Source organism: Chlorocebus sabaeus, chromosome 5 (assembly GCF_047675955.1).
Source record: "Chlorocebus sabaeus isolate Y175 chromosome 5, mChlSab1.0.hap1, whole genome shotgun sequence".
NCBI lineage: Eukaryota > Metazoa > Chordata > Mammalia > Primates > Cercopithecidae > Chlorocebus > Chlorocebus sabaeus.
In genome coordinates, this window is record NC_132908.1 from 65,523,267 (window position 1) to 65,536,192 (window position 12,926).

General features: G+C 45.3%; 1 long non-coding RNA gene across 1 annotated transcript; it reads left to right on the forward strand.

Moving 5' to 3' along the window:
- The first annotated feature begins 1,750 nt into the window (after positions 1-1,750).
- On the forward strand, positions 1,751-12,271 carry LOC119627612 (uncharacterized). The gene is made up of 3 exons (XR_005243817.2): positions 1,751-9,870; positions 10,744-10,998; positions 12,035-12,271. It is a non-coding gene; the product is annotated as an uncharacterized lncRNA (long non-coding RNA).
- The last annotated feature ends 655 nt before the right edge of the window (positions 12,272-12,926 follow it).

Below are 12,926 nucleotides of genomic sequence, written 5' to 3' on the forward strand. Positions count from 1 at the left end.
TTTGCTGACTCTCCTATTTCAATTACATTGGTCTCCCTTTTAAAAATTTTCATAGATTACTGTTAATGTCCTCCATGTTACCACAGTTTGTATTTGTGATTATTTGGTTTTCTTTTTCCTACACTAGATGGTGAGTTCCAGGAAGGCAAGAGTCCATGTCTGTTTCGGTAGCTCTTTTTATTACCCTGCTAATTGATGCCAGGCATATGGTAGGTACTTAATATAGTGTTTTAAGTGAGCAATTGAGTGGAGATTGATTGCTAGACAAAAGAAGACTGGCAGGTAAATGAAAAGATGCTCAATCTCAAAGTCAGAATATTACAAAATAAAACAATGTAGTACTGTTTCATACCAATTAGGCTGGCAAAAATTGAGAAATCTGGCAGAGGGGTATTAGAACTTTTATACACTGCTGGCAAGAGGATAACTTGGTATAATTATTTTGGGGAGTAATTTGGCAATATCAAGTAAAATCAAAGCTAAGCATATCTTATGTCTCAGCAATACCACTTGGAAGTATATACCCTAGACTAGAAATTCTCCCATGTGAGCAAAAGAGACACACACAAAGATGTTTATTGAGGCAGTGTTTTAAACAGTAAAAATATGAACGCAACAGAAATATTGGGAAGTGAATAGGTTAACAATAAGTCATGGCATATTCTTTTTTTTTTTTTTTTTTTTTGAGACGGAGTCTCGCTCTGTCGCCCAGGCTGGAGTGCAGTGGCCAGATCTCAGCTCGCTGCAAGCTCCGCCTCCCGGGTTTACACCATTCTCCTGTCTCAGCCTCCCAAGTAGCTGGGACTACAGGTGCCCGCCACCTCGCCCGGCTAGTTTTTTGTATTTTTTAGTAGAGACGGGGTTTCACCGGGTTAGCCAGGATGATCTCGATCTCCTGACCTCGTGATCCGCCCATCTCAGCCACCCAAAGTGCTGGGATTACAGGCTTGAGCCACCGTGCCTGGCCAACATATTCTTTTTGAGACAGGGTCTCACCTTGTCACCCAGGCTGGAGTGTGATGGTATGATCTCCGCTCACTGCAGCCTCCACCTCCCAGGTTCAAGTGATTCTCATGTTTCAGCCTCCTGAGTAGCTGGGACCACAGGTGTGCACCATCAAACCTGACTAATTTTTGCATTTTTAGTAGAGATGAGTTTTCACCATGTTGGCCAGGCTGGTCTCAAACTCCTGGCCTCAAGTGATCCACTGCCTTGGCCTCCCAAAGTGCTGGGTTACAGGTGTGAGCCACCATGCCCAGTCAATCATGGCATATTCTTATAATTTAACATACAGTTTTTAAATGAAGGAACCAGAGCATCTGGCAAAACAATAAACAAGAAAAGCCTAGAGCTGTCTGTTCCACTCCTATATCCATGCAGCTAAATGTGGCTGAAGAAAAACAGAACTATGGCCGGGCGCGGTGGCTCAAGCCTGTAATCCCAGCACTTTGGGAGGCCGAGACGGGCGGATCACGAGGTCAGAAGATCAAGACCATCCTGGCTAACACGGTGAAACCCCGTCTCTACTAAAACTACAAAAAAACTAGCCGGGCGAGGTGGCGGGCGCCTGTAGTCCCAGCTACTCGGGAGGCTGAGGCAGGAGAATGGCATGAACCCGGGAGGCGGAGCTTGCAGTGAGCTGAGATCCGGCCACTGCACTCCAGCCTGGGCGACAGAGCGAGACTCCGTCTCAAAAAAAAAAAAAAAAAAAAAAAAAAAAAAAAAAAAAAAAGAAAAACAGAACTATGACAATTAGTCCCACCTTTTTTTTGAGATGGGGTCTCGCTTTGTTGCCCAGGCTGGAGTGCAGTGGCATGATCTCAACTCACTGAAACCTCCGCCTGCCAAGTTCAAGCAATTCTCCTGCCTCAGCCTCCTGAGTAGCTGGGACTACATGTATGCACCACCATGCCCAGCTATTTTTTGTATTTTTAGTGGAGATGGGGTTTCACCATGTTGATCAGGCTGGTCTCAAACTCCTGACCTCATGATCTGCCCATGTCAGCCTCCCAAAGTGCTGGGATTACAGGTGTGAACTGCTGCAACCAGCCTATTAGTCCCACTTTAATTTCTTGTATACTAACCTCCAGCATTTGTTTTCCTATCCAGTCATTGTCCCACTCATTTAAGTTGCTATTTTATGGCTTCTCTCTTTAAACTCTGCAGCACTTCACCCACTCCTCACTCAGCTGGTGACCTTATTTCCTAGTTAACTGAGAACAATAAAAGGAATCAGAAGAGGCCAGGTACAGAGGCTCACACCTTTAATCTCAACACTTTGGGAGGTCACGGTGGGCGAATTGCTTGAGCCCAGGAGTTCGAGACCAGTCTGGGCAACATGGCAAAACTCTGTTTCTATCAAAAATGCAAAAAAAAATTAGTCTCATAACCTGGTCTCAAAAAAATAAATTAAAAAAAAAAGGAATCAGAAGATAATTCCTCTTCTCTGTGCACCTTATTCTTGCATTCTTTCTGTTGCTATGGTTGACAGTTTGTTCTCTTATCTAAGATCAAGTCCTCCTCTAGTATATTAGATCCCATCCTTAAACTAGGGCATAATTCCTACAGTTGTTTTCTTTCCTGCATTTTTTTTTTTTTTTTTTTTTTTTGGTCTGCTGGATCTTTCCCATTAGCATAATAACATGTATTTTTCTCATCTCAAATATATATATATGTATGTGTACATATATGTTATATATGTGTGTGTTCTATATCCCCCTCTACCTACCTAACACTCCATTTCTTGCATCACTTAATAGCAAGATTCCTCAGTAGAGGTGTGGAATACTCGTCTCTAATTCCTCTTCTTCCATTCACTCTTCCACCCACTCCAATCAGGTCTTTGTGTCTGCTCTCGTCAGAGATCCCTGATGGGATTCCATGTGGCTAAATCCAGTGGTCTTTTTCAGTCCTATTGAGGCAGGGCAGATGAGCCCATACGGGTGTTTGGCTTCTCCCAGGAAAGAATTAAAAGGCAAGCCAGTGGTGTTAGCAAGTTTTACTGAACTGGAATTGCTCCTGTGAAGCACATCCAACTCCTAAGCAGTGCACTCCAAATGAGCACTTGTGGACGGTTGGCTAGCTGTATTTATACCCATTTTTAATTACATGCAAATAAAGGGGAGGGTTATGCAGAAATCTCTGGAAAGGGGTGGTAATTTTCGGATTATTGTGACAGAAAGGTGGTAACTTCTTGGCCATTGCCTTGGTATTTGTAAATGTCATGGTGCTGGTGGGAGTGTCTTACACTAATGAGCAATGAAGGAAGCTAGAGATTGCTTTCAGCACTGTCTGCTGGTTCCTACCATTTCTTCACTTTATCCTGTTGGAACTGAAAAAGAAGTCCTGCTGGTCTCCTGCCTCACTTTTACTTGTTTTTTCAACATTATTTGATACATTAGTTGATCACTTCCTCACAGTGACCCATTTTTTTTCACTTGGCTTCCAGGTTACACTTACTAGATTTTCTTATCCTTTATTGACAGCTACTTCTCCCAAGTTATCTTTCCTTGCTCTAGGCATAGGAATTTCCCCAGGGCTCAGTTCTGTGAAAGGGCCATCTATACAAAGCAACCCTCAAATGCTGAAGGAACTGGGAAACCAAAGAATGAGGCAGACAAATCCAGTTTGTCGGTTTGGGTGATTTTTAGGGGGAACTTAGAGACAGAAGTGTGGTCTTGGGTGGCCAGAAGGTAGATCTTCACACCACACCCCATCAGAACCAGGGCTTGTATCTTGGGGGAAGGTATACATGCTGTTGAAGGAATGTGCTGAGGGAATGCTCTGGGTATCACAGCCTATGATTTCTGCAACAGCATCAAGGGTTGTTTTGAGGGAAAGGAAATAGGTGTTTCTACATAAAAAGTTATACATCAACTAGACATTTTAAAGGCATTTCCAGACTGAGGGTTAGTCAGAAGTCATATGGTGGATTAAAATTTAAAATCACTCTTTCCCAAACTGGTATTTATTAAACTCATTTGAAAGGCAAAAAAATAATAATAGTAAATAATAAAACTTAAACCTCTTGTCCCCACAGTGGTGCATAGGTATTTGTTGTATGTGCCTCTCTGAATGTTTAAACTCATTTACAGTTAAAGTTGACCTCCTTTTTCATATCTGATCCCTCCTCCCACACAGCCACCTGCTTGGTACCCCTCAGGGCATAAGCCCTCTTGCTGTTATTTCTGAAATTATAAGTCGATGTTGTTATGGTTAGAGAAGTATAAATTCATTTTTTAAACACCGAATTCCTAAGAGATGTGGTCATTGTGCAGTACAGTGGTTCTCAAAATTGAGCATTTATCACAATCAGTTGGACAGCTGGTTAAAGCACAGACACCAGGCTGGGTGTGATGGCTCGTGCCTGAGATCCCAGCACTTTGGGAGCCCAGCGCGTGAAAATCGCTTGAAACCAGGAGTTTGAGACCAGCCTGAACAACAAAGCAAACCCCGGTCTCAACGAAAAAATAAATAAGTACAATAAAAAACACAGGCTGCAGCCTATTTTCTGATCCAGCATATCTGGGCTGGCTACTGAGCATGCAGTTCTGAAAAGTTCCCACATGATGTTGATACTGCTGGCCTAGGAACCACATTTTGAGAACCACTGATACAGATAATAAAAAAATGCAACTACTGACCGGGCACACTGACTCACACCTGTAATCCCAGCACTATGGGAGGCCGAGGTGGGACTGAGGCCAGGAGTTCAAGACCATCCTGGGCAATTGGCGAAACCCTGTCTCTACAAAAAAATACAAAAATTAGTTGGGCATGGTGGCACCTCCCTGTAGTCCCAGCTGCTCAGGAGGCTGAGGTGGGAGGATCACCCTAAAGGTTGAGGCTGCAGTGCACCATGATCATACCACTGCACTCCAGCCTGGGCAACAGAGTGAGACTCTGTCTCAATAAAAACAAAACATACAACTACTTTTGCGGGATGCTGTGTTTTGCTGTTGTGTTTTGGATCTAACACGCCCTCCAGTTTATTCAAACTCTTAGCCAGTTTCTCCAGCCATATCTTTTCCTCAAATATATCCAGACAATATTTCATGGAGGATATAGATCAAAATATTAACAAGGATATTAAGATGAAAATGATAAAACCTTGTGCTTTTCATTTTCCTACACATTTTTCTGTATGTATCTTGTGTGAATACATAAGGTAATTCAGCTAAAAGAAAAAAAAAAAGTGTGTGTCCGCGGGGAGGCGGAGGCAGTGCCCCACTGGTGCTGAGCGCAGTCACAGTAAGGCTGTAGACAGAGCCCCCTGGGAAGGTTGCTTCTCCCTGGGGTTTCGCCCACCCAGGTAAGGAAGGAGTGAGTCTCTGGTGACGGTTAGCAGGCCCTAGTCTGGGGCCTTCCAAAGAAACATGGTGCAGCAGTGGGCCTGAGAGGTACGGAAGAGATGGGGTGGCCTGGCAAGAGCTAAGCGGATGGACTTCCTCTGACCCAGCAGGGGACTGAGTACCTGGCACTGCCGCAAGGCGCTCTGCATGAGACCACAGGCTTGAAGTGGGAGGAGGTGATTGCAAGTGATAGCTATCATTCTCTGAAAGTCAGATTGAATCACTAGATTCTGTTTATTAAGAGTAGGACTTTCAATACAATTTTTAAAAGCTACCCTTTTTCTTAATTTCTCAGGAAAATGGCAGTTCCTTCTTTTGTCGTCAAAACAAATATTCAGCCACGCCTTAAATTAGGACTTACCGCCCGGGCGCGGTGGCTCAAGCCTGTAATCTCAGCACTTTGGGAGGCCGAGATGGGTAGATCACGAGGTCAGGAGATCAAGACCATCCTGGCTAACACAGTGAAACCCCGTTTCTACTAAAAAATACAAAATATTAGCCGGGCGTGGTGGCGGGCGCCTGTAGTCCCAGCTACTTGGGAGGCTGAGGGAGGAGAATGGCGTGAACCCGGGAGTCGGAGCTTGCAGTGAGCTGAGATCAGGCCACTGCACTCCAGCCTGGGCGACAGAGCGAGACTCCGTCTCAAAAAAAAAAAAAAAAAAAATTAGGACTTACCAGTGTGTTACTTCTGCTGGTGGATTGCAGTGAAAGGGTGTTTATTCACTTAAGCTGTCACTCAGCCACGCCCCCAGAAGTAGTCAGCTGTTCACATTTACTTTTATTTCTAAATTATCTTAAACCATTCCATTCTCCACGTTAAGGATCTTATTTCCAGTAACACCTTTGTAATTACATTAGGTTTGCTCGTTGCAGTTTTCATTTTTCAATTCAGTAGCATTGTTTGTTGTCTCTCTCTATCCCTGCACACTGAGGTCTTAGTTCAGGATCTTGCACTTAGTAGGTATTCAATAAACATTTGTAAATGGAATAAATAAACAGACAATCCCAACATTGCTCAATACTTTTCCAGTCAATACCCCTTGCTCTCTGAGTGATCTGGGACAAATTTCTTTCTTTCTTTTTTTAGAGACAGGGTCTCACTCTTGTCACCCAGGCTGGGGTGCAGTGGCGTAATCACGGTTCACTGCAGCCTCGACCTCCCCAGGCTCAAGTGATTCTCCTAGCTCAGCCTCCCAAACAGCTGGGACTACAGGTATTGCCACCACTCCTAGCTAATTTATCTTTTATAGAGATGAGGGTCTCACTATATTGCCCCAGGTTTGTCTCGAACCCCTGGGCTCAAGCCATCCTTCTGCCTCAGCCCCTGAGTAGCTAGGACTATAGATGTGAGCCACCACATCCAGCAAATTTCTTAAGCTCTCTGTACTTAAGTTTCCTCAACTGTAAAATGGCCATATTAATAGAACCTACCCTGTAGGGCTGTTGCAGATTAAATGGGTTAATATGTTGCATTATGTGTAGCCCATGGTCAGCACTATAGATGTGTCTTGCTATTATTTTGCTATCGTCATCACATGTGGAAAGTAAAAAAAAAAAAAAAACACACACACACACACACAGGTGTACTGTGGTGGGCCATGCATTGGACCTGGAGTTAGAAGGTGCAACTCTAGCTGTGCAGTCTTTGCTGGTTAAAACCCAGGCCCCAGGCCAGGTGAGGTGGCTCACACCTGGGATCCCAGGACTTTGGGAGGCCAAGGCAGGAGGATCCCTTGAGGCCAGGATTTCAAGACCAGCCTGGGCAATCTGCATTCCCTTTCTGAGCCTGAGTTTTTCTGTAAAATGGGAGCTACCATAATCTCACCTATTAAAGCTGATGTGAGGATTAAGTGAGTTAATAGCTACAGAGCACCTGCACCTGCACCTGCACCTGCACCGTGCTCAGCTCATAGTAGCTTTTTACTATGAGCTAACTCAAGGCGAACAGGCTAGGATTGTGGCGGCGCTGGCCTGCCAGGAGCTCTCCCCGGAGCCTCCAGGAGCGAGGGTTGCAGGACCCCTTCCACCTCCCTGCCGGGCGCCGCGTGCTTGCCTGGTGGCCACCGGGGGGCAGTGACGCACCGCAAAGGGCTTCCAGGACTGCAGAGCTCGGCCGCACGGAGCCGCCCGGCCGCACGGAGCCGCCCCGCCGCACGGAGCTTGTCTGGCTTCCTCTCCTTTTCTTCCTCCTTTTCTCCCTTCCCTCCTTTAAACGATGCTGGAATTTCTCCTTCTCCGTCTCGGCGATGTCCATCCACAGGTCACAGGTCCTGTACGTGAGAGGAAGAGATTTGGGGCACCCGGCGACAGCAGGGATGAGGTTGAGCATCAGAAATGAGACCTGGCTGGGCGCGCTGGCTCACGCCTTTAATCCTAATACTTTGGGAGGCCAAGGTGGGTGGATCACCTGAGGTCTGGAGTTCGAGACCAGCCTGGCCAACATGGCGAAACCCTGTCTTTACCAAAAATACAAAAATTAGCTGGGCATGGTGGCAGGCGGGTATAATCCCAGCTAGTTAGGAGGCTGAGGCAGGAGAATCGCCACTTCACTCCAGGCTGGCCGAAAGAGTGAAACTCCATCTCTAAATAAATTAATTAAATAAATAAAACAACGAGACCCGCAAATCCACACATCCGAGGGGCCCGTGGTGATGCAGGAGCAGCCAGCATCTCCACGAGCAAAGCGTTAGTTTTTCCTCACAACTAATTATTTTGAAAAACTTCATACCCACAGAAACGCTTTAAAATCGCACAATCAACAAACACCCTTATTTCTCCCATTTGGATTCATCAATTGTCAACACATTTTGCACACACGTTTCATTTGTATTTTTATTTTCTTGACTGCACCATTTGAGAGTTACTTGCAGACATCCTGACACTTCACCCCTGAATACTTTAGCCTGTATCTCCGTAGGCAGCCGCAATGCCATTATCACACTTTGAAAGCTCAACCTTGATATAATGCTATTATCTCACCTATACATACTCGAATATCCCGTGGTCTCATTTATATCCTGTGTAGCTGTGGTTGTATTTGTGATCCAAGATCCAATCAATGTTCACATCATTTTTTCTCTCATGACATTTTTAAAGAGTCCAGGCAGTTGTCTTGTAAAAGTTTCCGCAATTGGAATTCATCCTGTTTATTCTTCGTTGTTATATTCAGGCAAGTCGCTTTTGGTAACACTATTGCATAGGCCTTGTTATCTATTTGCCATTATATCATATCAGGAAGCCCATTGTGTAGGTTTGTGCTATTTTGTGACACTAAGTTTGATCACTGGGCTATCTGTAACAGTTTCCTGTCCTTCCTTTAACACCCCCACCACACAAAAAAAATAACTAAATCTGACATCTCAAGAAGCAACCAGCTACATCCAACATGTGGGACAAATAGCCCAATAAACCCAGGGTCACCCAGGCCTCCCTGATGCCTTTCAAAAAACCTGGGCACGTTCCTGCCACAGGAACTTTGCACTTGCTGTTCCTGACACACGTAATGTTCCCCATGAAGAGCATGGTTTCCTCCCTCACCCTCAAGTCTTTGTTCAAATATCAGCTTTTTAGCAAGACCTTAATTAACTAGCCTAGCCCCCAATATGGTTTGACTGTGTCTCCACCCAAATCTCATCTTGAATTGTAGCTCCCATAATTTCCATGTATTATGGGAGGGACCCAGTAGGAGATAATTGAATCATGGGTGCAGTTTCCCCCATACTGTTCTCGTGGCAGTAAGTCTCATGAGATCTGATGGTTTTATAAGGGGTTTCCATTTCTGTTTGTTCTCATTCTCTCTTGCCTGCCGCCATGTAAGACATGCCTTTCACCTTCCACCATGATTGTGAGGCCTCCCCAGCCACATGGAACTGTGAGTCCATTAAATCTCTTTTTCTTTATAAATTACCCAGTCTCAGGTATATCTTTATCAGCAGCATGAAAACAGACTAATATACCCCCTTACCCTGCTGTACTTTTTCCCCACAGCAATTATTACCTCCTGACATGTCGTATAATCGACTTATATTTGCTGTCTATCTCCCTCTGGTGGTGTGTAAACTCTGTCAGCATAGGGATTTTTCTCTGTTCTATTCACTGCTGTATTCACTTACAGAATTGCTTTTCACTGGGCTGGCTCCCAGTGTCAGTTCAAATGTAAGTCTTCCCTGACTACCCCTTATAACACAGTAACTTTCTATCTGTTCACCCTATTTTAATGTATCTATCTTATTTGCTATTTGTTTACTGTCTAATGTATTTTTTTGTTTGTTTTGAGACAGGGTCTCTGTCACCCAGGCTGGAATGCAGTAATGTAATCATGGCTAACTGCAGCCTCCACTTCCCAGGCTCAAATTATCCTCCCACCTCAGCCTCCCAAGTAGCCGGGTCTACAGGCATGACACACCAAGCCTGGGCTGTCTAGTGTCTTATCTCACTGTTCCCACCCCTCATGAAGACAGGGGCTTTGCCTGCTTTGTTCACTGCTGTATCCCCAATACTGGCACATAGTACATCCTCAGTAAGTATTTGCCAAATGAATGAATGACTTCACAGGGAGGTATAACCGTTAAAAACATGCCATTCAACTCACTTCTCTGGGCATCTTGATATAACAGTTTAGTTCCTACCTGGCAGAGCTGATGAGGGTTAAAAGAGCTAAGTGAAAGAAATGACAAGGCCTACAGTCATAGGATATATTAATATTTTTAAAGAGAGTTTTGATTCTCCCACCAACAGGCTAGATCTCGGGGCATTCACAGGGCTCTGGTATATAAGAGCCCCTTGTCTCCACAGAGGGCAGAAGGCTGGCAGGAGGAGTGAGCAATCCACCAGCACCATCATTTGGGTAATAATAATTGAGCATTTTTTGCTGGGCACGGTGACTCACGCCTGTAATCCCAACACTTTGGGAGGCCGAGACGGGCGGATCACGAGGTCAGGAGATCGAGACCATCCTGGCTAACACAGTGAAACCCTATCTCTACTAAAAACACAAAAAATCAGCTGAGTGTGGTAGTGGGCGCCTGTAGTCCCAGCTACTTGGGAGGCTGAGGCAGGAGAATGGCATGAACCCGGGAGGCGGAGCTTGCAGTGAGCCAAGATCACGCCACTGTACTCCAACCTGGGCAAAAGAGCAAGACTCCGTCTCAAAAAAGAAATAAATAAAAAAAATTGAGCGTTTTCTTTTTCTTTCTTCCCTTTTTTTTTTTTTTTTTTTTTTGAGATGAGGTCTCGCTTTGTCGCCTAGGCTGGAGAGCAGTGGCATGAGCTTGGCCCACTGCAACCTCTATCTCCTGGGTTCAAGAAATTCTCCTGCCTCAGCCATCCAAGTAGCTGGGATTGCAGGCGTATGCCACTATGCCCGGCTAATTTTTTTTTTGTATTTTTATAGAGATGGGGTTTTGCCATGTTGGCCAGGCTGGTCTTGAACTCCTGACCTCAAGTGACCCGCCTGCTTTGGACCGCCAAAGTGCTGGGATTACAGGCGTGAGACACCATGCTCAGAGGGAACTGTAAATTAAAACAACAATGAGTTGAGGCACCCGGCCTTCAGCTGTCACGTTATGAGGACACTCAAGCAGCCCTATGAAGAGGTCTAAGAGGAACGAGGCCTTCTGCAAACAGCTAGCACCAACTTGCCAGCCACGTAAGTGAACCATCTTGAAAGTGATTCTCCAGCCCCAGGAAAGCCTTCAGATGACTGCAGCCCCAGCAACATCTTAACCACAACCTTGTCAGAGACCCCAAGCCACAACCATTCAGCCAAGCCACTTGCACATTTTTTTTTTTTTTTTTTTTTTTTTTTTTTTTTTTGAGACGGAGTCTCGCTCTGTCGCCCAGGCTGGAGTGTAGTGGCGCAATCTCGGCTCACTGCAAGCTCCGCCTCCCGGGTTCACGCCATTCTCCTGCCTCAGCCTCCCGAGGAGCTGGGACTACAGGCGCCCGCCACTGCACCCGGCTAATTTTTTCTATTTTTAGTAGAGACGGGGTTTCACCATGGTCTCGATCTCCTAACCTTGTGATCCGCCCGCCTCGGCCTCCCAAAGTGCTGGGATTACAGGCGTGAGCCACCGCGCCCGGCCGCCACTTGCAAATTTTTGATCCATAGAAACTATGTGAGATAATAAATGCCTTTTTTTTTTTTTTTTTTTTTTTTTTGAGACGGAGTCTGGCTCTGTCTCCCAGGCTGGAGTGCAGTGGCCAGATCTCAGCTCACTGCAAGCTCCGCCTCGCGGGCTTACGCCATTCTCCTGCCTCAGCCTCCTGAGTAGCTGGGACTACAGGCGCCCGCCACGTTGCCTGGCTAGTGTTTTGTATTTTTTTTAGTAGAGACGGGGTTTCACTGTGTTAGCCAGGATGGTGTTGATCTCCTGACCTCGTGATCCGCCCATCTCAGCCTCCCAAAGTGCTGGGATTACAGGCTTGAGCCACCGCGCCCGGCCATAAATGTCTATTTTTAAGCCATTACCTTTTGGGATCGTTTGTTATGCAGCAACAGATCACTGTTACATTTGCTTTTTTCATTCAGCCTATAGATCTATCCAAGTTTCTCTGTGTTTGTTTAGTTCAAAAGTCATCAAAGTTTTACTGTAAAGCACTAGATAGTAGATATTTCAGGCTAAAATTTGAATTCATGTAATTTTCGTGGTCACAAGGTATCCTTTTGATTTTTCTCCAACCAGGTTCTAGTGATCTAGTATACAGCGTGGTGGTGGTTAATAACATATATTTCAGAAAAGCTAAAAGAACAGATCTTAAATGTTCTTATCACAAAGAAACAGTAAGTATATGAAGTGATAAGTATGTGAATTAGCCTGATTTGATCATTCCATAATGTATATATGTACTGAAACATCATGTCCTGCCCCATAGATATAAACAATTATTATTTGCCAGTTAAAAATAAAACTCAATGGCTACGCATAGTGGCTCATGCCTGTAATTCCAACACTTTGGGAAGCCAAGGCAGGCAGATCACTTGAACCCAGGAGTTTGAGAACAGCCTGGGCAATATGACAAAAGCCTGCCTCTAATAAAATAAATAAATAAAATAGACAGGGTGCGGTGGCTCATACCTGTAATCCCAACACTTTGGGAGGCCGAGGCAGGCAAATCGCTTGAGTTCAAGACCAGCTAGGCCAACTTGGTGAAACCCCGTCTATACTAAAAATACAAAAATTAGCTGGATGTGGGGGCATGCACCTGTAATCCCAGCTACTTGGGAGGTTGAAGCAGGATAATCACTTGAACCTGGGAGGTGGAGGTTGCAGTGAGCCAAGATCACACCACTGCACTCCAGCTTGGGTGACAGAGTGAGACTCTGTCTCAAAAAAAAAAAAAAAAAAAAAAAAAAGCCAGGCACGATGGCTCGCGCCTGTAATCCCAGCACTTTGGGAGGCCGAGGCGGATGGATCACGAGGTCAGGAGATTGAGACCATCTTGGCCAACATGGTGAAACCCCATCTCTACTAAAATACAAAAAATTAGCCGGGCATGGTGGCGCATGCCTGTAGTGCCAGCTACTCGGGAGGCTGAGGCAGGAGAATCGCTTGAACCCAGGAGGCGGAGGTTGCA